General features: G+C 35.9%; 2 long non-coding RNA genes across 3 annotated transcripts; one reads left to right on the top strand and one right to left on the bottom strand.

Moving 5' to 3' along the window:
- Nucleotides 1-11,430: 11,430 nt before the first annotated feature.
- LOC117598368 (uncharacterized) lies at nucleotides 11,431-20,075 on the top strand. 2 transcript variants are annotated; one of them, XR_004579026.2, is made up of 3 exons: nucleotides 11,431-11,718; nucleotides 12,430-12,551; nucleotides 19,250-20,075. It is a non-coding gene; the product is annotated as an uncharacterized LOC117598368 (long non-coding RNA). The 2 variants fall into 2 exon arrangements; XR_008302505.1 differs by having other exon boundaries at nucleotides 11,432-11,711.
- Nucleotides 20,076-23,989: 3,914 nt separating this feature from the next.
- LOC113545089 (uncharacterized) lies at nucleotides 23,990-25,956 on the bottom strand. Its single transcript, XR_008302508.1, has 3 exons — nucleotides 25,752-25,956; nucleotides 24,192-25,672; nucleotides 23,990-24,102 (listed from the first exon to the last, which is right to left on the bottom strand). It is a non-coding gene; the product is annotated as an uncharacterized LOC113545089 (long non-coding RNA).
- Nucleotides 25,957-27,631: the final 1,675 nt, after the last annotated feature.

Raw genomic sequence — 27,631 nt, 5'->3', positions numbered from 1 at the left:
GCCAGAATAAGGAGAGCTGTGATCATGTTGGACTCCTGCTGTTAAAGAGGGACACAGTGACCTGAACTGAACTCATCTGACAGTGGGAGGAGAATAAATCAAACTGAACTGATCTCTCTCTATGTATGATGTAGGAAATGACATCACATATTGTTGCTCTTCTGACAGAATGTTTTAATATTGGAATAATGTCAGCAATTTGGTGTTTATTGTGACTTTTGATGTGGTTAAACAGGTGTGTGAGGCTGTAGAGTTAATTAAAGGGAGAGGTTTTTTGTTTTAAGGAGAGGATGTGTGTGACACTGTGTGTAATAAGCTGCGCAGAAGTACAGAGCGCTGTGCAGCACTTGTGTTGCTTTGGGAATTTGTAGAGACACTGAAGACTTTCCATTTCCAGTCATGTTAAAATTTCCTTTATAATTTTCCTCATAGTTTGGATTGCTATGAAAAACATATCCGATGAGTTTCAAACTGATGTCTGCATGTGTTCTCTGATACCACAGTATTACGTTATAGCTCGGGATGCTGTGGTTATAGTTTGAACTTCTGTGAGACCAGTGAAGTTTTGTTTTTGTGAAGTGGGAGGAAAGTAGAGAACGCTGAGGAAACTCACACAGACACAGGGGGAACATATGAAACTTGCCACAGACATTAACCTGAGTTCAGTATTGATCAGTGCCATCAGATAAATAAATAATAGAAATAAATGGATTGGATCTCATGTCATACCGTTTTTCATTTATTTGTCAGTTGAATTTTGATGAACCAGACAAGACAGAAAACAAAATGCAAGAATCATCACAGAACAAGTCAAATACAATGTGTCCACAAACTGTATTTCTCTTCTTGGATCATGGTGACAATGTTTAAGACTATACACTAGATAGATGGATAGATAGATAGATAGATAGATAGATAGATAGATAGATAGATAGATAGATTGATAGATAGATGCCAACTTATAGTCTCCATCCACTTTATATGACACAGTGGAACTCAGTGTTTCAGGTCTCTGTAGATTCTGTGAGTTCAAAACATAGCGCTGTCCTAAGCAAGGCACTCTAAACTGATCAGATGAATGCCTGAGATTTATTCCACTGCAAACGTAAGGTATTCATATAAAACATCTTTTAAATTAGTGAATAAATGAAACTAGAGCACCTCCTAGAGACCAGATGAATATCTACACATTCTCATTAGTTCTTTCAGTATTTGTTCAGTGCTGTAGTGAGTTTGCACCACAGTGTTTACTCACAGCACAGAAATACAGAGCATGGTCTCCTGGATCCAACTTCTTCACTGTTAAAGAGCCACTCTCAGCTACAGTCTTAACTGCTTCATACTTTTCTTTACTGAATTTCCCATAATCTGGTTCAACACCAACCGATGTGAATACGAGGAGTGTAATTCCCTCCCCTGGAAGCTGCTTAAACCAGTACATCTGTCTGTAAGTAATATCTTTATTGTGACTGCAGTTCATTTCTACAGAGCTCCCTGGAGAACCCCAGATCATATCAGGCGTCTGGAAAACACCACTTCCATCCACCTAAGAAAAAATACATAAAATTATTTTAAGTGGTGAAACAAGTTAAAGCTAAAACAGTGTGATTGTAGTTGTAAAGCCTCACCAGAAAAAAGACAAAGTGGCAGAATAAGGAGAGCTGTGATCATGTTGGACTCCTGCTGTTAAAGAGGGACACAGTGACCTGAACTGAACTGATCTGACAGTGGGAGGAGAATAAATCAAACTGAACTGATCTCTCTCTCTCTCTCTCTCTCTATCTATCTATCTATCTATCTATATATATATAGATATATATATATAAAATTAAAGGGAGGGAGTTTTTGTTTTGAGGAGAGGACGTGTGTGACACTGTGTGTAATAAGCTGCGCAGAAGTACAGAGCGCCGTGCAGCACTTGTGTTGCTTTGGGAATTTGTAGAGACACTGATGACTCTCCATTTCCAGTCATGTTAAAAAACTTTTCATAATTTTCCTCATATTTTGGATTTCTAACAAAAATATATCCGATGAGTTTCAGACTGGTGTCTCCATGTGTTCTCTGATACCACAGTATTATGTTATAGCTCGGGACGCTGTGGATACAGGTAAGAGTTACAGGCAAACACAGCACATCAGCAGGGGTCTGAAGAACATCTTTGCAAAATAAAGAACCTAGATTGAAAGAAAAGTGTTAAATCCAGATTTCTCTTAAAGGAGTATTTTTAATATATTTAACCCCATGTGGAAATTAAATAAATTTCAACACATCCTTAGCAAAGTATGTAGAGTACATTATAATAAATATTCAGTGTAACACATTCTCCTTAGTGTTATGTAACTCTAATATTACCTGAGAGGCAGCTCACACAAATGATGAGTTTAAATGGAAATCTAATCATATTGATTTTGTTTAAACTAGTAAAAGTAACAAATGATCTACATTTGCTCCAAATCAGTAAAATGTGACACATGATCAGACCTCATAATGTCAGTGAGGAGACAGGATGTGACATCATTACACTGATGAACACTATGATCACACCCATCACTGTACACCCATTAGAGACTGCTGGTTTGGAAATCAGAAATTAAAGCAGTAAAGCAAGCATATAGTTCTGAGTCTGTTTACTGCAGAATTATCATAAGACCGAGCTTTTGTAGAATGTAAATTTTTCATCCAAGTTATATTCCTATAAGTTATATTTTTAATTTATCCTGTTATAATATTTTGTTGTAGTTCACCAGTTTTTTTTTTCCTCCAGTAAAATAGCACCCTGAATTTGCAGTTAATGTACAGTGAAGACTCATAGGATACATTTATATTAAAATTAAGCTAAATTAATTCCTTCATTAATTCATGGATGTGAGGTGGGAATAAACACTGACTAGGATGACAGTCCACCCACAAACACCTTCTTACACTTATTTACACCTAGGGGCCTGGCCAGTTCACCTACCATCCTTTTTTTTTTTTTTTTTTTTATGAGGTGAAAGGAAACTGGAGAACCTGTAGGGGACTGGCACAGTCACAGGCAGTATCTTGAACTCAGATCAAAATGAGCCACCAGTTAAATAATTAATAGAAATAAATGGGTTAGATCTCATGTCATATGCTTTTTCATTTATTTCTCAGTTGAATTTTGATGAACCAGAGGTAGAAAAAAGGCAAGGATCATTGTAGAACAAGTAAAAGAAAATGTGTCCACAAACTGTACAGTTGCAAGAAAAAGTTTGTAAACCCTATGGAGTTACCAGAGTTTTTGCATTGGTTATTTGTAAAAAGTGGTCTGATCTTCATCTCTGTAACAATTGTAGACAAACACAATCTGACTAAACTAATAACGCACAAGTAGTAGTACCTTTCAAGTCTTTATTGAGCACACTGAGTAATCATTCACAGTGCAGGCTGGAAAAAGTTAGTGAACCCTTGAATTTATTATCTTACAGATCCTCCATTAGCAGCAACAACCTCCACCAAATGTTCCCTGTAGCTGCTATAAGACTGGCACAAAAATTAGGAAGATTTTTGGACCATATCTCCAAACAAAACTGCTTTAGTTCATCAATATTTTGGGGCTGTCTTGATTGAACAGCCCTCTTCAGGTCATGCCACATCATCTCAATTGGGTTAAGGTCAGGACTATGACTTAGCCATTCCAAACCACAAATTTTCTTCTTTTTTAGTCATTCTTTAGTTGATTTACTTGGGTCATTTTCTTGTTGCATCATCCAACCTCTCGTAAACTTGGAGTCATGGACTGTTGCCCTGACACTCTCCTGTAAAATGTCTTGATAGAAAATTGAATTCATTGTTTCCTCAATGTTTGCAAGGTGTCCAGGCCCTGAGGCAGTAAAGCAGCTCCAAACCACAATGCTCCCTGCACAATGCTTCACAGTTGGGATGATGTTTTGGTGTTGCTGTGCAGTGCCTTTTTTCCTCCAAACATAGCATTGTGCTTTTTTCCCCAAAAAAGTTAAACATTTGTCTCATTTTCCCAGTAGCGTTGTGGAACATTCAGGTGGTTTATGACAAACATGTTTTCGTGTGGTTTGTGCTGCAATGTTTTTTTTTGAACAGCAGTGGTTTCTTTTGTGGTGTCCTATTCCTGTTCAGGGTTTTTATGATGGTGGACACAGGAACAAAGACTTATGCAACCAGTAGAGTTTTCTGCAGGTCCTTTTCTGTTGTTATTGGGTTCCTTTTCACCTCTTCAGGATTGCCTGTTGTGCTCTTGGTGTGATCTTTGCAGGATACCCACTCCTAGGGAAAGTAGCAACAGTCCTGAATTTCCTCTATTTGTAGACAATTTGTTTTATCAGGGACTGATAAACACCCAGGTTTCATCTTTTCCAGCTTTGTGCATCTCTATAGTGCATCTTTTCAGGGATGTGAAAGTTGATGGGATCGAGGGATGGTTCACACTAATCAGTTGTTCTCAAGAAGAACAGATTTGTCAGTAACCAGACTTCATGTGTCTTTATTTAAAGGGCAAAGCACCTATACAAGCCACACTTCCAGTATCTCTTCAATTGAAACACCTCACTCCAATTAACTTTTGGAATTATCACAGAGGTTCACTTACTTTTTCCAGCTTGCACTGGCACTATGAATGATTACTCAATATGCTTGATAAAGACCTGAAAATTACTACTCTATGTGTGTTATTAGTTTAGTCAGATTCTGTATGTCTATATTTGTGACTTGGATGAAGATCCAACTGCATTTTATGATTAATCAATGCAAAAAAAATTCCAAAGGGTTCTCAAATGTTTTCTTGAAATTGTATTTCTCTCCTTGGGTTTATTATCAAGCTTTTCTGGAAAATGAATAATTTTTTTTTCTGTAGCCAAAAATGTAACTGATTGGGGGGGCAGGGGGGGCGGGGGTGCGGGGTTGCTGACCGTGCCCTGCGATGGGTTGGGACCCCCCCTTGTGCCCAGAGTCCCCTGGGATAGGCTCCAGGCTCCTCTGTGATCCTGTGGAGGATAAGCGGTTTGGAAAAGGGATGGATGGATGTCTCAAATGTATACCTCAATTTTATTCTGAGGCAAGCTTAAGGTGTTTCATATAAAACCTGTGTTTTATTTATTTTGACTAAATGAAACTGCAGCACCATTTAGAGACCAGATGAATATCTACACATTCTCATTAGTTCTTTCAGTATTTGTTCAGTGCTGTTGTGAGTTTGCACCACAGTGTTGACTCACAGCACAGAAATACAGAGCATGGTCTCCTGGATCCAACTTCTTCACTGTTAAAGAGCCACTCTCAGCTACAGTCTTAACTGCTTCATACTTGTCTTTACTGAATTCCCCATAATCTGGTTCAGCACCAACCGATGTGAATACGAGGAGTGTAATTCCCTCCCCTGGAAGCTGCTTAAACCAGTACATAAATCTGTAGTTGATATCCTTATTGTGACTGCAGTTCATTTCTACAGAGCTCCCTGGAGAACCCCAGATCATATCAGGCATCTGGAAAACACCACTTCCATCCACCTGACCTATAAGAGAGAAATAGATAAAATTAATTCAAGTGCTGAAACAACTTCAAGGTGAGACGCTGTGTTTGTAGTCGTAAAGCCTCACCAGAAAAAATACAAAATGCCAGAATAAGGAGAGCTGTGATCATGTTGGACTCCTGCTGCTAAAGAGGGACACAGTGACCTGAACTGAACTCATCTGACAGTGGGAGGAGAATAAATTCAACTGAACTGCTCTCTCTCTATATATGATGAAGGAAATGACATCACATAGTGTTGCTCAACTGACAGAATGTTTTAATATTGGAATAATATCAGCAATTTGGTGATTAATGTGACTTGTGATAAACAGGAGTCTGAGGCTGTAGAGTTGATTATGAACTCCTGCTTCTAAAGAGGGACACAGTGACCTGAACTGAACTCATCTGACATCTTCTCTTCTATAATGAAGGAAATGACATCATGGATTTTCACTGTACTGATAATGTTGTGGTTAGCAGTGTATTTTGTGTGACTTGTGTAAATTGTTTTAAGAACAGATACAACGCAGAACAGGATTGCCAACAGAACGTACTGCTTATTTCCTTCTGGTTACTCTCCTTTTTTTTACACCTGTCTGCCTGTGTCCCTTTTTTTCTAAAACCTGACGACCCGCCTCCTCCCGTATAACACCAACCTTAGAGGGCTATGGCAACATTTAACAACTCTACAACTTGTGATGTGCTTAAACAGGTGGATGAGGCTGCACGGTTGATTAGAGACAAGTTTTTGTTTTAAGGAGAGGACATGTGTGACACATTTACATTTACATTTATGTCATTTGGCAGACGCCCTTATCCAGAGCGACTTACAAAAGTGCTTCAAAGTCTATCAAAAATACATTCTGACACCATGTCTAGTGAGCTGCACAGAAGTACAGAGCGCTGTGCAGCACTTGTTTTGCTTTGAGAATTTGTAGAGAAACTGATGATCTCCCATCTCCACTCACTGTACAATTACCTTCATAATTTTTCTCATATTCTGGCTTGGTATAATAAACATATGCCATGAGTTTTAGGTGTGTGTCTCCTTGTGTTCTTTGATACCACAATATTGTGTTATAGCTCGGGATGCTGTGTTTACAGGTTAAAGTTACACTCTCTTCAGGCAAACACAGCACATCAGCAGGACTTTGATGAACATCTTTACATATCAAAGAACCTAAAAAAGTGTTAGGCGCAGCATTACTAAACAAGTCACATTAATAAAGCACTATTTATGTATTACGCATAGTACATTGTTGATATACTGTTTGCATTTCATATATTAATGATATTACCTGACAGGAAGCACACACTGATGATGAATTTATAGGAAAATTTGATCATATTAATTGATTTAAGCTGATAAAAGAAAATTAGGATCAACAAGTTTTTACAATATGACACAAGATCTGGTATGACATTAGTAGTGGTGATACAGGATGTGATGTCATTATGTAAATGAACACAATTATCACACCCACTGTACTTCAGAAATTCACAGAACATATTCCATTCACTTTGTGTGTAAAGCTGAAAAGGCAAATACCATTAATAAATCACTTATCAGAATGCAAGTTGCACTCAATCGCTTTTTACTTAACATTTTTTAGAGCAATCACAACAAAATAAATAACACATGACAACAAAAGAAAACACATTTTCATAAATATATATTAAAGACCTCAAAGGTTTTCTTTATTTTTTTTAACCATAAACAAAAAATGAAAAGCCATAAGTCAGATGTAGATCATGAGAAATAACACCTCACATACTCCACCCACTTAAATAAATGAATGAAACTGCAGCACCACCTAAAGACCAGATGAATATCCACACATTGTCATTCTTTGTTCAGTAGTGAGTACTGAGTGTAGTGAGTTTTCACCACAGTATTGACTGACAGCACAGAAATACAGAGCAGTGTCTCTTGGATCCAATTTCTTCACCGTTACAGAGCCATTCTCAGCAACAATTTTAACTGCCTCATATCTGTCTCGAAATTCAGTAAACTAAATACTCACTAACAGGGTTTAAGCCTGACAGTAGGCCTTTTCTTAGACCCTGATTTGTTTATACTAGAATGAGAATATGTTTCTGATGGAGACTGCAAAGCACTTCTGTAAACTGCTCTGGATACAGATACTTAGTTTGGTTGAGCAACAGCACATGAATACTGGGAACAAACCTTTATTGTGGTTTACTGAATTTATATTTATTCATTTGTCAGACACTTTTCAATTTCTATTCAATTCAGTTTTATTTATGTAACACTTTTTACAATGGACATTGTCACAAAGCAGCTTTACAGAAATCCATATTTAGATTTAGATCCCTAATGAGCAAGCCAGAGGCAACAGTAGCAAGGAAAATCTCCCTGCGATGACATAAGGAAGAAACCTTGAGAGGAGCCAGACTCAAAAGGGAGCCCATCCTCTTCTGGGTCATTGTGAGTTTCTTCCACAACTATATGCTCTAAGGTCAAACAGTACTGAGTATGTTGAAAGGATCTTCTGTACGAGCACCAGGGTCCTTTAGATTTTATTCGTTTTCAGCTATAAAACTATAGTATCCAAGTGAAGTTATTCACTGAATAATGAAGGAGACCTGGGCATAAACTGTAGTACATAAGCCCTATTATCACACCATTTAATGTTAAATATAAGGCTGCTGGTTCACATATCAATTAGGAGAGCTCTGAGGGATGGGTTTGTAATACAGAATCTATTATTTGCAACACTATAACATTCACAGGCCAGAAGAAGACAGATGACCCTGAAACATATAACACTGGCAGATTGAGTTCTGCAATCTGGATGAACTCAGATTTCAAAGAGAATATAAATAAGAAACCTGGGTCTATTTATAAGCAGAAGGTAAGTTCTTTTCTTGAGACTCCAATTTTCTTTCCGTCCACAGCCGCATTTACATTTTCCTCCATTTTTTGTCATTTGAGGTTTTTGCTTATTTTTTATCCGTTCCTGGTCCTAAGTACCGTTACAGCTCAGTCAAGTCAGACATACAACACAAAATCAAAAACAAATGGCAAATATACTCTTATTCACTACAGCCACGCAGCACACAATTAAACATAATAATAATAATAACCTAGCTTGTGCCATCTTTAGAAGAACAACTCCAAAAGTTTACTGCTGCTGAGAATATCATAATGAATACATTATGTTTCTGTTAAAAGAAGAAAAGAAGACATCATAAACTGTTATCATATTGACAGAGTGGTTTAATATTGGAATAATGTCAGTAGTTTGGGGTTTAGTGTGACTTGTGATGTGGTTAATCAGGTGAATGAGACATTAGAGTTGATTAAAGACAGGTTTTTGTTTTGAGGAGAGGACGTGTGTGACACTGTGTGTAATAAGCTGCACAGAAGTACAGAGCGCTGTGCAGCACTTGTTTTGCTTTGGGAATTTGTAGAGAAGCTGATGATCTCCCATTTCCACTCACTGTAAAATTACCTTCATAATTTCCCTCATATTTTGGACTGGTACCATAAACGTATGCTATGAGTTTTAGGTTTGTGTCTCCTTGTGTTCTTTGATACCACAATATCATGTTATAGCTCAGGATGCTGTGGTTACAGGTTAGAGTTACATTCTCTTCAGGCAAAATCAGCACATCAGCAGGACTTTGATGAACATCTTTGCATATCAAAGAACCTAGAAAAAAGTGATAGTCACAGTTTTAGTAGACAAGTCACATTAATAAAGCAATATTTATGTATTACACAGAGTACATTGTTGATATACTGTATATATTTCATATATTAACAAAATTACCTGAGAGGAAGCACACACTGATGATGAATTTATAGGAAAATCTGATCATATTAATTGATTTAAGCTGGTAAACTATAATCAGCAAGTTCTTACAATTTGACACAGGATCTGGTATGACAGTAGCACTGGTGATACAGGATGTGATGTCATTATATAGATAAACACAATGATCACACCCACTACTGTGAATTCTTTCAAATGTCATATAGGAGAGCACTACATCATGAATATGAAAGACTTCCCTATTAATTATGCAGTACAAGGCAGAGTTTCTTGTAGACTGAAACCTATAAAAAGATAAAAAAGAAATTCACAATTTTTATTCCTATCGCAGAGCAAACATTACAGTGTTATGTATTAAAGTGTTATGACTTAAAAACTGATTCCACCTTTAAAGAATTCAGGTTGAAAAAAGTGTTTAGAGATTTACGTAGTTTTAACAGTAGTTAAGTTTCTGCCTATAAAAAGTATTTATATTGTGATGCATTCTTATTATAAGTAGAATGCGACATCATTATGTGACAAAGCCCTGTTATCACACATTTAATGTAAAATATAAAGCTGCTGGTTCAAATATCTATTAGGAGAGCTCTGGGGGATGGATTTGTAATAAAGAATCTATTATTCGCAACACTATAACATTCACATGCCATAGGACAGATTTTTCAGAGTTTATTCTACAGCTCTGAAACTCATAGCACTGGCAGACTGAGTTCTGCAATCTGGAAACCCTCCAAATTTCAGAAGGAGAAAAACAGTTTTTCTAGCTTAGACAGAATATAAAATAATTTTAAAATATGTTTGTCTTTAGAAGAAAAAGTATAGACCTCACTGCTTGATGAGAATATTATTATGAAGAATATTACTCTGTTGAATAAACAAAAAATGACATCACAAACTTTTATCATATTCACAGAGTGGTTTAATATTGGTTTAATGTTAGCAGTTTGTTCTCCAGTGTGATTTGTGATGTGGATAAACAGGTGTACAGTTGATTAAAGACAGGTTTTTGTTTATAGGAGAGGACGTGTGTATCACTGTGTGTAATAAGCTGCACAGAAGTACAGAGCGCTGTGTGGCACTTGTCTTGCTTTGGGAATGTGTAGAGAAGCTGATGACTCTCCATCTCCACTCACTGTAAAATTACCTTCATAATCTTTCTCTATTTCTAGAGTAGTAGTGAATCGTACATATCCAATGAGTTTCAGACTGGTGTCTTTGTGTGTTCTCTGATACCACAATATTGTGTTATATCTCGAGATGCTGTGGTCACAGGTAAGAGTTACATTTGCTTCAGGCAAACACAGCACATCAGCAGGACTTTGATGGACATCTTTGCAAATTAAAGAACCTAGATTGGAAAAGAAAAGTTAAACATGGATTTCTCTTACAGGAGAGTGTGAGGCAGTGGTTTCACAGACTCCAGAAAAAAACCCACCCCAGGGGAAAAGGGGAAGAATGATGGCAATACTCGCCAAGATGTTATAGTGCAAGGTGATGATTTATTTACAGTGCTCGAGAGGTGATCCAGTAAGGGGGCAAAGCTATATACAAAGTTACAAACAAACTAACAAACAAACAAACTTTAACTCTATATACAATAATTTATACTCCAACAAATATTGATCACGGCACCACAGTTGCACACTCGCTCAAAAACAACAACCAACCTACCAGCCACACCACACTCTAGTGATGGGTCGTTCTTGAACGATTCGTTCAACTTGAACCAGTGTTTAATGTGACTCGGGAAGAACGAGTCGTCTCGGGGAGTGAGTCCTTTAGTCGCGCATGCGCAACATCCTATAGGTTGTGTACTGGAATTAGTTCACCTGTTTCGAGTCTTCGGGTCTGAGGCGTTCGTTCATCACGTGACAGCCCCATAAACTTAACCAATGCAGTCTGAGCCGGAAAGAGAATTGATTAGTTCATCTCTCGAGTCTTTCGTTCTTTTGTCACGTGACATGACAGCATTGGATAGAGAAATTAGTTAATTTACAACCTTCCTTACAAACGCATGGTAATTATTATTATTATTATTATTATTATTATTATTATTATTAAAACATAACACCACAGATGTTCAAGAAACAGTAACAAAAACATAGTGACAGAAATGGACAGAACTTTTTTATTTCTAGGAAAATGCTTATTACACATCTTTTGATAATTTTGTGGTAATTCCTAAATATGATCCAACATACAAAAAATACAGTTTTACGTTATAGTATTACTGACTGAGGTACTGATCCGGGAAGTGGTCACGTGACAAAAGAACGAACGACTCGAGAGACTCGAGAGACACAAGAGATGAACTAATCAATTCTCTTTCCGGCTCAGACTGCATTGGTTAAGCTTATGGGGCTGTCACGTGACGAACGAACGACTCAAACCCGAAGACTTGTCAGGTAAGAGGTGAGTTGAGCTAATCATAGACTAAAGATCCAGGTAAACAATGAATTAATGTTTTCTGTTTCTTATAGCATTATAGTTTTGTCTTGTTTGTAGTGTGATCAACGTTTGCGTAAGTAGTAGATGTGTTAGGGAAGTAACACGTAACATTTTAATTATATTTTGCTAAAATGAACGAAATGAACGAAATGACTCGAAAAAAAGATTCGTTCATTTCACCGAACGAGACTCAAAGGTCCGAGTCGGTAAAATGACCCGAACTTCCCATCACTACCACACTCTAGTTTGGGGCTCTCTTTTAAACCAACTAACAAGGATAGTACAGGGTAAATAGACACATATTTTACAATAATACACCCATATCATACATACCTATTTAAGATACCATCTACTACATAATATTTATATATCTTTACACTATAAAATAAAACATTTTACACAATAATAGCAAATAGAGATATAACGTAAACATAAAAACATTTCGCGATTGCCCTACGAGACACACAGTCTGTTTCCGGTTGCTTCGCGACAATTCTGGCAGTATATAGCAGGCCACCAGGTGGCGCCCAGGTTTGGCCGGCTTATGGAGGAAACGCCACACGAAGAACCCACTACACAGCCAATAACAAGCACAAACCACTGGTGTGTATTTAAGACATGACACCGTAAACCATTAACTCAAATATATGTATGTGTTTGTGTTGTCATGCGCAGCGTGAATTAATGTCAGGGGATGAAACGGAGTGGATATGTTTGTGTGTATGAAAGTCCAGTATGCTAACAGCGTGCGTGTGCACCCACATCGCCTCAGCAGGGGTTTACGGAGGAAGAATGAGGTAAGTTGCGGTGTGTGTGTTAACCAATAGGGCCAGGTCACTTCCTCACAGACAGTTTTTAATATATCTAATGTATGGAAATTTAATAAATTGCAGTACATGCTCACTAATATACTGTAGAATGCATTTTAGTAAATATTAGGTATATTAGATTTTTCCAAGTGTTTGTATCAGTGCTGTTATTACCTGAGAGGCAGCTCACACAGATGATGAGTTTCAGTGGAAATGTAATCATATTGCTTTATTAGGATCGGTGAAAGAGATTAATGATCTACATTTGACCCAAATCAGTAAAATGTGACACATGAATCAGGCCTTATAGTGTCAGTGAGGAGAGAGGATGTGACATCATTATACTCGTGAACACTATGATCACACCCATTACTCTGAAATTTGTGTCTGCTGTTACAAATAACAAATGGGAAACCACTTAATGAAACATATAGTACAGAGTTTGTGAAGTGGGATGTTATCACATATCACATATTATATCATCCAGAAGAGAGAGCCAAAGACTTTTTTTTTGTACTGTCATGCTGATTTACGATGGTTCTACATTACTTTCCATTGGTTGTCACTGAAGAAATTAATGCACACTGAATGAACAGTTCATTGTGACACTAAAAGAAATATATGCTCATTTATTATATATATATGCTCATTCATTTGCTGCACACTTAAAATGAGACAGCTTAGTGGTTAAGTTTTGTGCTTATGACCAGAAGGTTGAGTTAAAATCATATGACTGCACTCAATAAGGCTCTTTATCCTAAACCTGTTCATATGCAGGCTCAAATTTTATTCTGCCACAGTTGGAAGGTGCTTCAGGTAAAGACAAATTATTAAAACTACAGCACCACCTAAAAGGAAAGTGTTACACACTCCTCAGACAAAAACAACACATCCCCATCTTTGCAAATTAAAGGCATAATCACCTATTTGGGCAGAAGTGAGCTGTTTTTGATACTCAAAATTACAATAATTATAACCGTCGCACTGTAATACTTCATCTAAAGACAAGTACTCAAAGGACATGCCTAGGACAGACCGCCTTAATGCTGGTACAAGAGATTGAACTTCCTAGATCTGATCCTTGTGCTGATTGGTTGTGATTGGTGGTCCACAACATTTGTTTCATTTCCTTTCACAGAGCAAATATTATAAAGTGTTATGATTTAAAACCTGCTGAGCCTACCTTTAAGGAACCTGGGTCGAAAAAAGTGTTTAAAAAATTTAAGTAGATTTTGTAAATTTAAGTAGATTTTGTATTTAATAGTGCTTATAATTATAATTAATTATATGTTAATACATTCTTATTGTAAGTAGTATATGACATTATTATGTGACAAAGCCCTATTATTACACCATTTAATGTGAAATATAAGGCTGCTCATTTAAATATTAATTAGGAGAGCTCTGAGGGATGGGTTTATAATACAGAATCTATTATGTGCAACACTATAACATTCACAGGCCAGAAGAAGACAGATGACTCTGAAACACATAACACTGGCAGATTGAGTTCTGCAATCTGGAAGAACTCAGATTTCAAAGAGAATATAAATAAGAAACCTGGGTCTATTCCGAATTTTTATTCATATTATTTGCAACATTATATTATTCACAGGCCAAAGGAGGATAGATGGTTTTTAGTTTGTTAGTTTGCAGCACTGAAAAATCGTAGTAGTGGCAAGTTCAGTTCTGCAATCTGTAAATCCACTAAATTTTCATACAATCTGGATTACTGGAGAATATAAATATAACTTACCTTCTTGATTTCATAATCAGAAGGTAGGTTTTTTGAGTCTCCAATATTTTATTCCTTCCACAGCCTTATTTACATTTTCCTCTAGTTTTTGTGTCATGTAATGTTTCTCTGATCTTCTAAAAATCTACTTTTAATAAATAAATAAATACCAGACAGGCAACACACGGTTAAACATAAAAACAGATCTTGATCAGTGTTCTTTTTTTAATATATTTTCATTTAAGAAATGTAGCTCTTTAAAAGAAGAAAATACCTCACTGCTTGAGGAGAATATTATAATTAGAACATTGTGTTTCTCTTGAATTAAGAAATAATGGCATCACAAAGTGTTATCATATTGAGAGAGTGGTTTAATATTGGAATAATGTCAACAGTTTGGTGTGTAATGTGACTTGTGATGTGTTTAAACAGGTGTATGGGGTTGTGTAGTTTGCTAAAGACAGTTTTTTGTTTTAACAAGAGGACGTGTGCGACACTGTATGTAAGAAGCTGCACAGAAGTACAGAGCGCTGTGCAGCACTTGTCTTGCTTTGGGAATTTGTAGAGAAGCTGATGACTCTCCATCTCCACTCACTGTAAAATTACCTTCATAATCTTTCTCAACTTGTTTAGTAACGCTACGATAAACATATGCAATGAGTTTCAAGCTAGTGTCTCCATGTGTTCTCTGATACCACAATATTGTGTAATAGCTTGGGATGCTGTGGTTACAGGTTAGAGTTACATTCTCATTAGCCAAACACAGCACATCAGCAGGACTTTGATGGACGTCTTTGCAAAAGAAAAAACCTAGATTGAAAAAAGAGGATTAAACATTGATTTATCTTGTGTATCTAATCCTACATGGAAATTATATAAATTGCAGTAAAACATTTGTAAAACAGTAAAAAAAACATTTGTAATACTTTTTTGTATAGATACATATCAACTCTAATATTACCTGAGAGGCAGCTCAGAGAGATTATTAATTTAAATGGAAATATAATCATATTCATTTATTCAAACCAGTGAAAGACACAAATGATCTACATTTAATTCAAAACAGTAAAATGTGACACATGATCAGACCTCATAATGTCAGTGAGGAGACAGGATGTGACATCATTACACTGATGAATACTATGATCACACCCATTACTCTGAAATTAGAGATTTAAATAAATACATGAAACTGCAGCACCACCTAAGGACCAGATGAATAAAATTCAATATTCTAACTCCTCACCACAGGGTGTTAACTTGAGAAAATTCTTAGACACTGACCTATTTATACTAGAATGACAATATGTTTCTTTTTTTTTCCTGATTCTCTCCATAATTTAGTCAAGGTCAATTACCACCATTCAGGCATCTCTCCCCTGTCACATGATAGCTACCAACCAGGGAGGGTGAAGGCAATCACATGTTTCCTCCAAGCCAGCCAACCACATCTTTTCAAACTGCTGCTCATGTAATGGCTCATTGGGGATGGCCCAACACATGCAGAGGAAAGAAATATATAAGTGCTATCCATCCCCTTCCGCATGTATGAGCCCACAGCTGACCATGATTGGCTAGTGTCCACAGATGGCTGTGGCATCATCAGGATTCAAACTCATGATTTACAGATAATAGGGCAAACGCTTTTTTGTTGAGCCACAATTCCCATAGTCTGGTTCACCATCAACATGAGAATACAGTGAACAAGGAACTGAGATTACCTGCATTTATATTTATTCATTTGGCAGACACTTTTATACTGTACAAACCAATTTAGCTGAGCACATATGGGTCAAGCACCTTGCTCAAGGGCTCAAAAACAGCAGCTAGGCAGTACCAGGATTTGAACTCACAACTGATCCTCCTGGTCAGTAGTCCAGAGCCCTGATCTCTGACCCACCACTGTCAAAGTCTAAAATTTTAAACTGGATTATTTTGTTCTTTTGCAGGCGCACCACCTATAAGATATATATAGGTGGAAAAATCCACAGAATGGTCTGAAGAAGCAACTTTGGGACTGATTTCTTTCTAGCCCAGAGTGCAGATTTATGCAGACTGTCAGGACAGAGGGTACTGGTCAGGAAGCTGAATAGTTTAGGCCTGTGCAATTCCATCTGCAAGTGGGTACTGTCTGCAAAGGTCAAATGCACATGAAATACAGTCACAAGTGTAAAGAATGTGATTGAGGTGAATTATTTAATGTATAATCATTTTTTTCCCCAAAAAGCCTGTACAGGAGTAACTAAAAGTAGAGACTAAGCACACATTGTTCAATAAACGTTTCTGTTTACCAAATGTGATATTCAGAGGAAACATAACATGAACCCAGTAGAGAATTGCAGGCTTCCAACACACACACGCACAGAATGCAGATATCTATTTGGTATGTGTATCAAATATTATGTCATCCCTGAAAGTTTCATTGTCAAGGTAGATATTATTATTATTATTATTGTTATTATTATTATTATTATATTTTAGTCCTTCCATCTAATATCATGACCAGCCATCACTGATTAGCCATCACTTTTTGAGGAAATGCTTTTTTTTTAAACATCTGTGAAGAGCTCAGATGATTCATCTTGGTTTTACGCAGAGAACTATAGTTTGGCATTATGAACTGCTCAGCTCTGTGCTTAGACTGGTCTCTGCTTGACGTGTAAGTCAGTTTGGGTATCATGAAATGTGATAAATCATTAAATTTACATTTACAAGTGTTAGTCCATTATTAAAGGCATATTTGAAGTTAATAGAGCTGCTCATATTTTAGATAGAAGACATTGGCAGTTGCCTCTAATTATGTAAGCTTTTCTGTAAAAAAAACACTTGCAATGTGTCAGTTCCAGGCCACAGGAGCAGGTGTTAATGAGGTGTTGAGAATATTTACACAGAGGTTTTTGTATTGAATAAAGCAGATATGCAGCACTGTGTAATATGCAGCACAGAAGTACACCATACTGTCACTGGATAAAAGATTTTTGATGGTCAAAGAGACATTTTTGTTTCCATCCCCAGCCATTTCCACTTTAAGCTCAAAATCCTTTTCGATTTGTGGTGATGACTTTCCTATTTGATATCCAATAAATGTTAGTCCCTGGTCTTGACTTTGTCTGTACCAATTGATTTGATTATAAGTTGGTACACTGTGTTCACACTGGATTATAACAGAATCTTTATGGTTTCCAAAGAGATCAGGAGGATTCTGGATGACACGATTACTCTGTGAAAACCCTGCAGTGAGAAAGAATATTGATTGGAATGATACAAAAGGAAATTAATATAACACTGCTTAAATAACATCAATATAAATAAAAATATACCTCCAGGACATATCATTAAAACCCATATAACACTGGCAGCTCGGATCATGTTGAAAGTCTGAATGTCTTTTTTAAACTGAGCTGATATTGCACTTAAGTGTCTGATGTAGTAAAACATGTGATCAGGTTTCCTCCCAAACTTTAACAGCACAGCACCACATATGAGGAAAATAAGAACTGCATCTGTGTTGAGAAGTACAGAAATAAGGCCAAAGTGGAAAGAATACTGTCCTTGCTTACGTTTTTCAAATTTAATGATGCACGTCACAATCTGATGTAAAATACACATTATTAAAGAAGAGCAATAGTTCTTTTCCAGATGGTGGTTCCAAAAATGCATTAAAAATGATTAAATCTCAGCATTGTTTAATGCTTGATTTTGATTAGTCAGAAGGTATTGACAGTAGTGCCAGCTACAAGGTTTATATGAATGCAGTTATTCTAATATATTATCATTACTATCTTTCTAGCATTATCATTCTAATATATTATCTTTATCATTACATCATATCATTATCATGGGGAATTGTATGGCAGACTTTCCACATAAACAGGTTAAACATGTAATTATTGTATCATGACAAGCTCTTTTTTTTTTTTTTTTTTTTGTATAATAACTTAAGACAAAGACACAACATAAGACAACATAAGAAAAAAGAGGCTGGTGAGGGGATGACTGTTTATAGCTGCTGTACAGTAAGTGATTACAGTAACTAACTTGCTGTGACCACATTCCACAACATTAAATATAAGTATAAACAAATGAAAGGTATGATGATGCTCTTGAATTAAGAAAGAGTTGTAATTGTTGTTGGCGTGTAAGGGATTATTAGAAAATAATTAAATTTAGGGTGGTAATGGCTACATCAGGCAATCACATCATTCATTATTTTCTTATAACAGCATGCCCCATCATGTTATTTTTCCTTATTAAATTACAAGAAGTGTAGGATTTCTGATATGCTACATGATAAATGCAGTAAATGTGACAAAAGCAAGCTCGCTCTGATTCAGTGGCAAAATCTGTAGTCTGTTACCCTAATGTTGTACATAATTCCCCCTTTTGAAACAGAGAGCTAACTGACGTCACTGCAAAGTCAAATAAGTGATCAGACAAATGAGGGTACAAATCATAAATCACAGCTTAATTCAGCTGCAATGTTTATGTAATGCTATTTCTCTTGATAATGCTAAACCTTTATCACCTAAATCTTTATCACCATTCTTGCATCTCAGTATTTCACGTTAATGTCCTGACATGTATTCCAGTAAAATTTAACTGGGTATTTAAGAAAGTTTTTGCTCCATCTCCAGTGAACAGCCTATATGATAATATTGTGTAATAGTGTGGAATAGTGAAATATGTGTTGAGCTCCACTGCCCAGTTTTGAAAAAGAAAAAAAGAATTATTCTAAACATGTATTACATTAAGACTCCCTCTGTCTGTTTTATTAGTTAGTGCAGTAACATCAGTGCAGGTGTTTTTGTTCAGCAGTGCAGTAGCTCTGTAACACTGTGTTCTCTTACTGCACAGAAATATACAGCGCTGTCCTCTGTATCCAGATTCTTCACAGTTAAAGATCCATTTGTAGCTAATTTTTTAACAGCAGAAAATTTGTTTTTATCAACAGAGCCAAACTCTGGTTCACTACTGGCTGTGGTGTACACGATGAACTCCATACTCTCTCCTTGGCGCTGTCTGTACCAGTACATCTGATAATAGCTGCCACCTTTATTATGACTGCACTTCATTTCAGCATCTTCTCCTTTCAGATGCCAGGCAACACTGGGGTTTTGGGTGACTCCATTCTCTCCTGCTAAAACTAAAGGACAACAAATGATTTAAAATAATGACTTCATTTGGATTCACAAGTCATGTTCAGTTTCTAGACTACATATATTGTACCTGGAGTCCAGTAAAGCAGGAAAGTCAGACTGATTATAACACTGATCATACTGGTTCCTAGTGGCAAGAGAGGTATCAAGAGATGAGGACCACAGACTGCTGCAAATACATCCTGTTGAGGATCAGTTGGAGGAAATGGCATCAAAACCATTTCTTTGTGATCAAGTCTTCCTGTCACATGCTGAATTAACACCTTTTATTGTAATTAAGACCTAAGTTAATTTTGTTATTTAAAGTTTACTTTTTATTTTTGTTTGTTTGTTTGTTTGTTTGAACAGACTCTTTTTGGTACGACATTCATAAAAGGAAAGCAAAATATCAGCATGATTTTGACAGCTTTATTTTTGTAAAATTGCATACTTTTTTTTTTACTTATTGTAATTAATCATAGTGTGAATAATCAATATGTGGCACAGTATTTGTAAAAAAAAAAAAAAAAAACTGCAATAAACAAATTACATTAAATATCATATAATTGTGTGAATTGCATTATTGACAATGATAGGTTTCATGGCTTATGTCACAAAATGTTTAATATAACTCAGGATACTCTGTACAAGCCTGAGGTGGGCCAGCATATTTCTCTGCAAATTATAGATATTCTCTTTCAAATAAAAAGTAAAAACATTTGTAAAAATAAAACGTTCAACTGAATAGTTCAAAATGCATGTAGTTATGATAATGACCCTAAAAATAAAAGTGTGATCACAGGCCTTATTTCACTTTTCTAAATGTAACAGATAATAAATGTCAAGAAACAAATTGCAGAACCAGTGATCATGTATGTAATGTAGTTTAATGGTGGTTGTTGAACATGTAGTGTGGAAGCCTACAGCAGGTGGAAGATTTGTGCTGCTCTGAAGGTGGAGGTTTTTGTCAGAGATCCTGTAGCACTGTGTCTAATCTCACTGCACAGAAATAAACTGCACTGTCATCTGGCTGCAGGTTTTTGATGTTAAGTTTCCCTTCATTGCGTCCATCTCCATCCAACTCGATTTTGTTTTTTAGGGAATCTTCAGGATATTGGAAATTTAAATTTAGATATCCAAGAAGCTGTAACTGTTTGTTTTCGGATTGTTTGTACCACAGCATAACCTGATGGTCACGTATGGAGTGAGAACAGGAAAGAGTTGTAGATTTCTGTATATCCTTGATTAAATCAGGAGGAGTCTGGTGAACATTGTTAGCTGCAGAAGACCTTCCTGTATGAAAATAAAAGATTGAATTTATTTGGCAATTATTGTACATATGAACTCACCCAACATTAACTCACCACTTTCCACCTATATTGTATAGCATGGTTGCCACAATGTGAAATTAAAATGTGTAAGGTATATGATTACCATTATGGCAGATGAATGATGCAGTAAAAGTCACAAGAGCAGTGATCATCTTGATTCTTTTTCTGACTGTGAACCTGCTGCTAGACTTTCAGAGTAAAGTAACAGTGGTGCAAAACGCCCCCATAAGAGGGAGACACAAACTGCATCAATAAAAAAAAGACATGTAGTCAATGAATTAGTGGGACATGAGTACTACATCCAATGAATTTTTATCTTGATATTTAACCCACTGAGGTCTGCAACAATCCCCCTGAGATTGAAGATTATATATTGTTCTATCGTCTACAATAATTTACATATTCCACAATAATTTACAATAATGTGCTTATTACTTGATAATTTACAAACTATTTGGTATAGAGTCTTACTTTAAATTGTGTCTTGTTGCAGAGAGCCGTTTGCAAAACTTTCTCCTCTTATAGCTGACACAGTAGTGAAAAATATGTTGTTGTTTTTTTTATCACTGTAACTTAAAAAAATAAATAAATAACATAAAACACTCTATATTTTAGGTACAAAAAGTGGGCAAAAGTTGATCTAGGTTAAGAAATCTGCAGTGCAGTATTGCATACACACATGTATCTAGCTAAAAAGTACCAGTGGATTCTCTCATAGCACTCAAGTATTATGAGTTGAGTTTACTATTATTTCTCAGATATTTAGAAAAATGACCATATTTTCTTCTGTCACATAGTGATGAAAATTATGATAAATAAACCAAATTTTTAGAGAAAATGTCACCATGTATAGTTTTAATGAAACATAGTAGAAACTAAAAGTGGTTTGCATTGCAATGAGATCAATATTCTGTTAATTAGATTGAATTTGATTTATTAGATGGAGGTTGGAGGAAATGACATCAAAACCATTTCAAGTCTTCCTGTCACATGCTGAATACTGAATTAGCATGCTTTCTTGTAATTAAACCATATTTTCAAATATTAAAAAAACAATAAAAGAGGTTATGAAGAGGTGATAGTAACAATATGAATTAAATAAGGAAATATCTTTAGGCTGTCCATGTGGGAACGTCCTCAGCAGCAGCGAGTGATTCTCAGGTGAAGGAAACTCCAAGCAGAAGCAGAGCAATAGGATGGGTCAGGAAGGTTTGTGGAGTACAAAGAGTCAGAATCACCAACATCTAATCAGTCAGCAGCAGTAACATAGAGAGAGCGAGAGCGAGAGAGAGAGAGAGAGAGAGAGAGAGAGAGACTGGTAATCGACATCATTTGTTTTTTTTTCTTCCTTTCAAAGAGCAAGACTTTTGACTTAAAAACTGCTATTCTCACCTTTAAAGAAAGCAGATTGAAAAATAAACGTTAAAACAGATTACATTTTGGTATCTATTTTTAAATATAAAATTAATTATATTATTATATATTTTAATATAAATAGTATATGCTATAAGTTATTTTCTTGTTTTTCTTGAGACATTTCTTTCCATCCATAACCTTATTTACATTTAGCTCCCCATGTATTGTTTCTCTGATCAAATAAATGCTTATTTTAAGCATTTTACTAAGTGCCATCACAAAGCAGTCAATAGTCTGCAAAAGGGAAAGAAAATACAAGTTTTATAATAATTATGACAGCAGTGATGCTGTGGTTACAGGTTAGAGTTACACTCTCTTCAGGCAAACACAGCACATCAGCAAGACTTTGATGAACATCTTTGCAAATCAAAGAACCCAGAAAAAAGTGTTAGACACAGCTTTACTAGCCAAATCACATTAATAAAGCAATTGTCGATATACTGTATCTATTTCATATATTAACAAAATTTTAATTAGACTCAGAATCTGGCATGACATTAGCAGTGGAGATACATGACTTAATGGCATTATATACTGTAGATTAACACAATATGAGTACTACATCATGGTAATGAATGGCATGTGAATTTTTTTTTTCAGAACAAAGAAAACATGCTCACAAAAAAAATAAATAAATAAATACAAGAACATGACAGCAAAGGGAAACACATATGCTTATCACGATCATGCTTATATATCACAGATCTCAAAGTAGTTTTTTAATCAGCAAAAGCCATGTCAGGTGTAGATCATAGTTAGACATGAGAAACATTCTCCACCCACTTAAATAAATGAGTGAAACTACAGCACCACCTAAAGACCAGAAGAATATCCACACTTTTTTGTTCAGTGCTGTAGTGAGTTTTACAGAATTAACTGCACATTTGTCTTGAAATTCGTTATACTAACTCCTCAATAACAGAAGTAGTTTTTTTTTAAATACTAGAATGAGCATATGTTTCTGATCGACTAAAAAGCACTTATACAAGTTTTTCTAGAAAAAGAATAAAGGAAAACTGCTCAACCATGTTAGATTCATTGTCAAGCTGTTGATAGATATTAGATATTAGCCCATTAATATTAGCTCCCATCTAATATCACATCCAGCCATCACTGATTAAAGACTATTTTTCAGGAAATGATTTGTTTTAAAACTGCTGTGAGGAGTACAGATGACTGATCTTATCCTAGGGCTTGAATGCTCATATTTAAGTGATCAAGAAACATAGTAGCTCATCAGTTAAGGTTCTGCCCTTGTGACTGTTAGCCAGAGAATCGCTGTTTGGCCTTAAGAACAGTCCTTAACCCTTAACTGCTCAGCTCTGTGCTAAGACTGGTCTCTGCTTACCTGCTAATTACTTTGGATGAAAGGAAATGTGATAAATTATTACATTTATATTTACAGGTGTTACTTCATTGTTTAAGGCATGTTTGAGCTTAATAGAGCTGCTCATAGTTTAGATGCGTATAGAATTGTTTCTAATTATGTAAGTGTGATTTTTCTGTAAAAAAAACACTGGCAATGTGTCAGTTCCAGGCCACAGGAGCAGGTGTTAATGAGGTGTTGAAAACATTTACACAGTGGTTTTTGTACTGAATAAAGCAGATATGCAGCACTGTGTAATACGCAGCACAGAAGTACACCATACTGTCACTGGATAAAAGATTTTTGATGGTCAAAGAGCCATTTTGGTTTCCATCCCCAGCCATTTCCACTTTAAGCTTAAAATCATCTTCTATTTGTGGTGATGACTTTCCATATTGATATCCAATTAAGATCAGTCCCTGGTCTTGATTTTGTCTGTACCAGTTGATTTGATTATAATTTGGTACACTGTGTTCACACTGGATTTTAACAGATTCTTTATGGTTGCCAAAGAGATCAGGAGGATTCTGGATGACACGATTACTCTGAGAAAACCCTGCAATCAGAAAGAATATTGATTGGAATGATATCAAGTGAAATTAATATGACACTGCTTAAATAACATCAGTACAAATAAAAATATACCTCCGGGACATATCATTAAAACCCATATAACACTGGCAGCTCGGATCATGTTGAAAGTCTGAATGTCTGTTTTAAACTGAGCTGATATTGCACTTAAGTGTCTGATGTAGTAAAACATGTGATCAGGTTTCCTCCCACAATTTAACAGCACAGTGCCACATATGAGGAAAATAAGAACTGCATCTGTGTTGAGAAGTATAGAAATTAGGCCAAAGTGGAAAGAACACTGTCCTTGCTTAAGTTTTTCAAATTTAATGATGCACGTCACAGTCTGATGTACAATACTTGTACAGATTATCAGAAAATAGCAATAGTCCTTTTCCAAAAGTAGCTCAATGGTGGTTGTCAAAAAAAAAAAAAAAAAAAAGGTTCTAACAATGCATTAAAAATTACCCCAGCATTATTTAATGCTTGATTTTGATTAGTCAGAAGGTATTGATAGTAGTGCCAGCTACAAGGTTTATATTAATGTAATTATTCTAATATATTATTGTTACTATAATAACAGCTTACACAGGGACTTGCATGGAAGATGCTCCATATAAACAGGTTAAAAAGAGACATTTATTTAGCATTTTCCATAACAGCTTTATCACGTTATTTTTCGTAATTTAAGATTAACAGAAAATGTTGGATTACTGGTATGCTATGCTATGGTATGACTGATGCAGTAATGTTGTACAAAATCCCTCCTTTTGAAACAGAGCTAAATGATATCACTGCAAAGTCGAATGAGTGATCAAACAAATGAGGGTAGAAGTCAATTTTATATTATAGGATGAGCTTAAGCTAGCTGCAGTGTTTATACAATGCTATTTCTCTGGATGATAGTAAAGGTTTATAACCATTCTGTACTGAATTATTGTACAGTATTATACAGTCATGTCCTGGCATGTATTCAGCTGAAAAGTACACATGGATTCCACTGCACTCCAATAATATTTAACTGAGTTATTATTATTATGTTATTGTTCCATCTCCAGTGGACAGTCTATATGATAATAGTCTGGAATAGTGAGACATGTTTTGAGTTCCACTGCCCAGTTTTGAAAAAGGAAAAGAGATTACTCTGATTATTTATTACATTAGGACTCCCTCTGTCTGTTTTATTAGTTAGTGCAGTAACATCAGTGCAGGTGTTTTTGTTCAGCAGTGCAGTAGCTCTGTAACACTGTGTTCTCTTACTGCACAGAAATATACAGCGCTGTCCTCTGTATCCACATCCTTCACAGTTAAAGATCCATCTGCAGCAATTTCTTTAACAGCAGAAAATTTCTTTTTATCAACAGAGCCAAACTCTGGTTCACTGCTGGTCGATGTGTACACGATGAGCTCCATACTCTCTCCTTGGCGCTGTCTGTACCAATCCATCTGATAATAGCTAACACCTTTATTATGACTGCACTTCATTTCAGCAGCTTCTCCTTTCAGATGCCAGGCAACACTGGGGTTTTGGGTGACTCCATTCTCTCCGGCTAAAACTAAAGGACAACAAATGATTTAAAATAATGACTTCATTTAGAATTACAATTGATTATCAGTTTCTAGACTATATACTACCTGGAGTCCAGTAAAGCAGGAAAGTTAGACTGATTATAACACTGATCATACTGGTTCGTAGTGGCAAAAGAAGTGGCAAGAGATGAGGACCGTAAATGCATCCTGTTGAGGATCAGCTGGAGGAAATGACATCAAAAGCAATTCAAGTCTTCTTGTCACATGCTGAATTTTGATTTAGCACACTTTCTTCTACTTAAGCCATCTTTTTAATCATTAAGGCATGTTTATAAGCTAAGATATAATGTACATGTAATGTACATATCAAATTTACAATGAAAATGCATTAACTGACATAAAATAACTATGTTAATGAGATAGATTTTGGTAATAATATAATTTTAAAAAGGTACCAAATTAATCGATTGTATTTTAGAGGAATTGTGTACATGTGCACATAATTACGTATCTACGGAATTTAACTAATCAAACTGTTATACATTGACATCCAATCATGTTGGATTTGACATAGAGGTCTGAGGTGGACTCATTTTACTTTTTTAAATGTAACATATAATAAATGTCAGGAAGCAAATTACAGAACCTGTACAGAAGGATTACATATATGATCATGTCTGCAGTGTACATGTAGTGTGGAAGCCTACAGCAGGTGGAAGATTTGTGCTGCTCTGAAGGAGGAGGTTTTTGTCAGAGATCACAGACTCCTGTAGCACTGTGTCTAATCTCACTGCACAGAAATAAACTGCACTGTCATCTGGCTGCAGATTTTTGATGGTAAGTTTTGCTTCATTGCTTCCATCTCCATCCAACTCGATTTTGGTTTTCAGGGACTCTTCAGGATATGGGAACTTTGAATTTAGATATCCAAGAAGCTGTAACTGTTTGTTTTCGGATCGTTTGTACCACAGCATAACCTGATGGTCACGTATGGAGTGAGAACAGGAAAGAGTTGTAGATTTCTGTATATCCTTGATTAAATCAGGAGGAGTCTGGTGAACCTTGTTAGCTGCAGAAGACCTTCCTGTAATAAAAGATTAATTGAGGAATTATTATATATATAAAATAATCAGTGATTTCCACCTGAATCGTACAACATCCTTGACACAATGCATTAAATTGTGAAAGGTCAGTGTTTACCGGTATGGCTAATGAATAATGCTGTTAAAGTAATGAGAATGATGGTCATCTTCTCTCTTCATCTGAATCAAAGGCAGCATGTGTATCTTCTGAGAGTCTGTTACAGAGTTTCGTCAGTGACTTAAAGTGCAAAACGCCCCCATATGGGAGAGGCTGAAACAGCATCACTGAAAAATCAGATGAGTGAACAAACAAATGATGGCACAAAAAGCAGTACTGCATAGAATGAACTTTATGCAAAGTAAACCTTGTACTATTTTGATGTACAATGTTAAAACTCTGTCATAATCTTGTTCTTATATGAAAAAAGTGTCTTTTGCTGTCCTGGATTATCATATTTCAAATGAAAATTGCCAGTTTTATAAATTATATATATATATATATATATATATATATATATATATACACTATATTGCCAAATGTTTTGGGACATCCCTCCAAATCATTGAATTCAGGTGTTCCAATCACTTCCATGGCCACAGGTGTATAAAGTCAAGCACCTAGGCATGCAGACTGCTTCTACAAACATTTGTGAAAGAGTGGGTCGCTCTCACGAGTTCAGTGAATTCAAGTGTGGTACCGTGATAGGTTGCCACATGTGCAATAAGTCCAATCGTGAAATTTCCTCACTACTAAATATTCCACTGTCAACTGTTAGTGGTATTATAAGAAAGTGGAAGCAATTGGGAACAACAGCAACTCAGCCACGAAGTGGTAGGCGTCATAAAATCACAGAGCGGGGTCAGCGCGTGCTGAGGCACACAGTGTGCAGAAGTCGCCAACTT

Source organism: Pangasianodon hypophthalmus, chromosome 10 (assembly GCF_027358585.1).
Source record: "Pangasianodon hypophthalmus isolate fPanHyp1 chromosome 10, fPanHyp1.pri, whole genome shotgun sequence".
NCBI lineage: Eukaryota > Metazoa > Chordata > Actinopteri > Siluriformes > Pangasiidae > Pangasianodon > Pangasianodon hypophthalmus.
The sequence above is the reverse complement of the archived record's forward strand: the minus strand, read 5'-3'. Positions and strand labels throughout refer to the sequence as shown.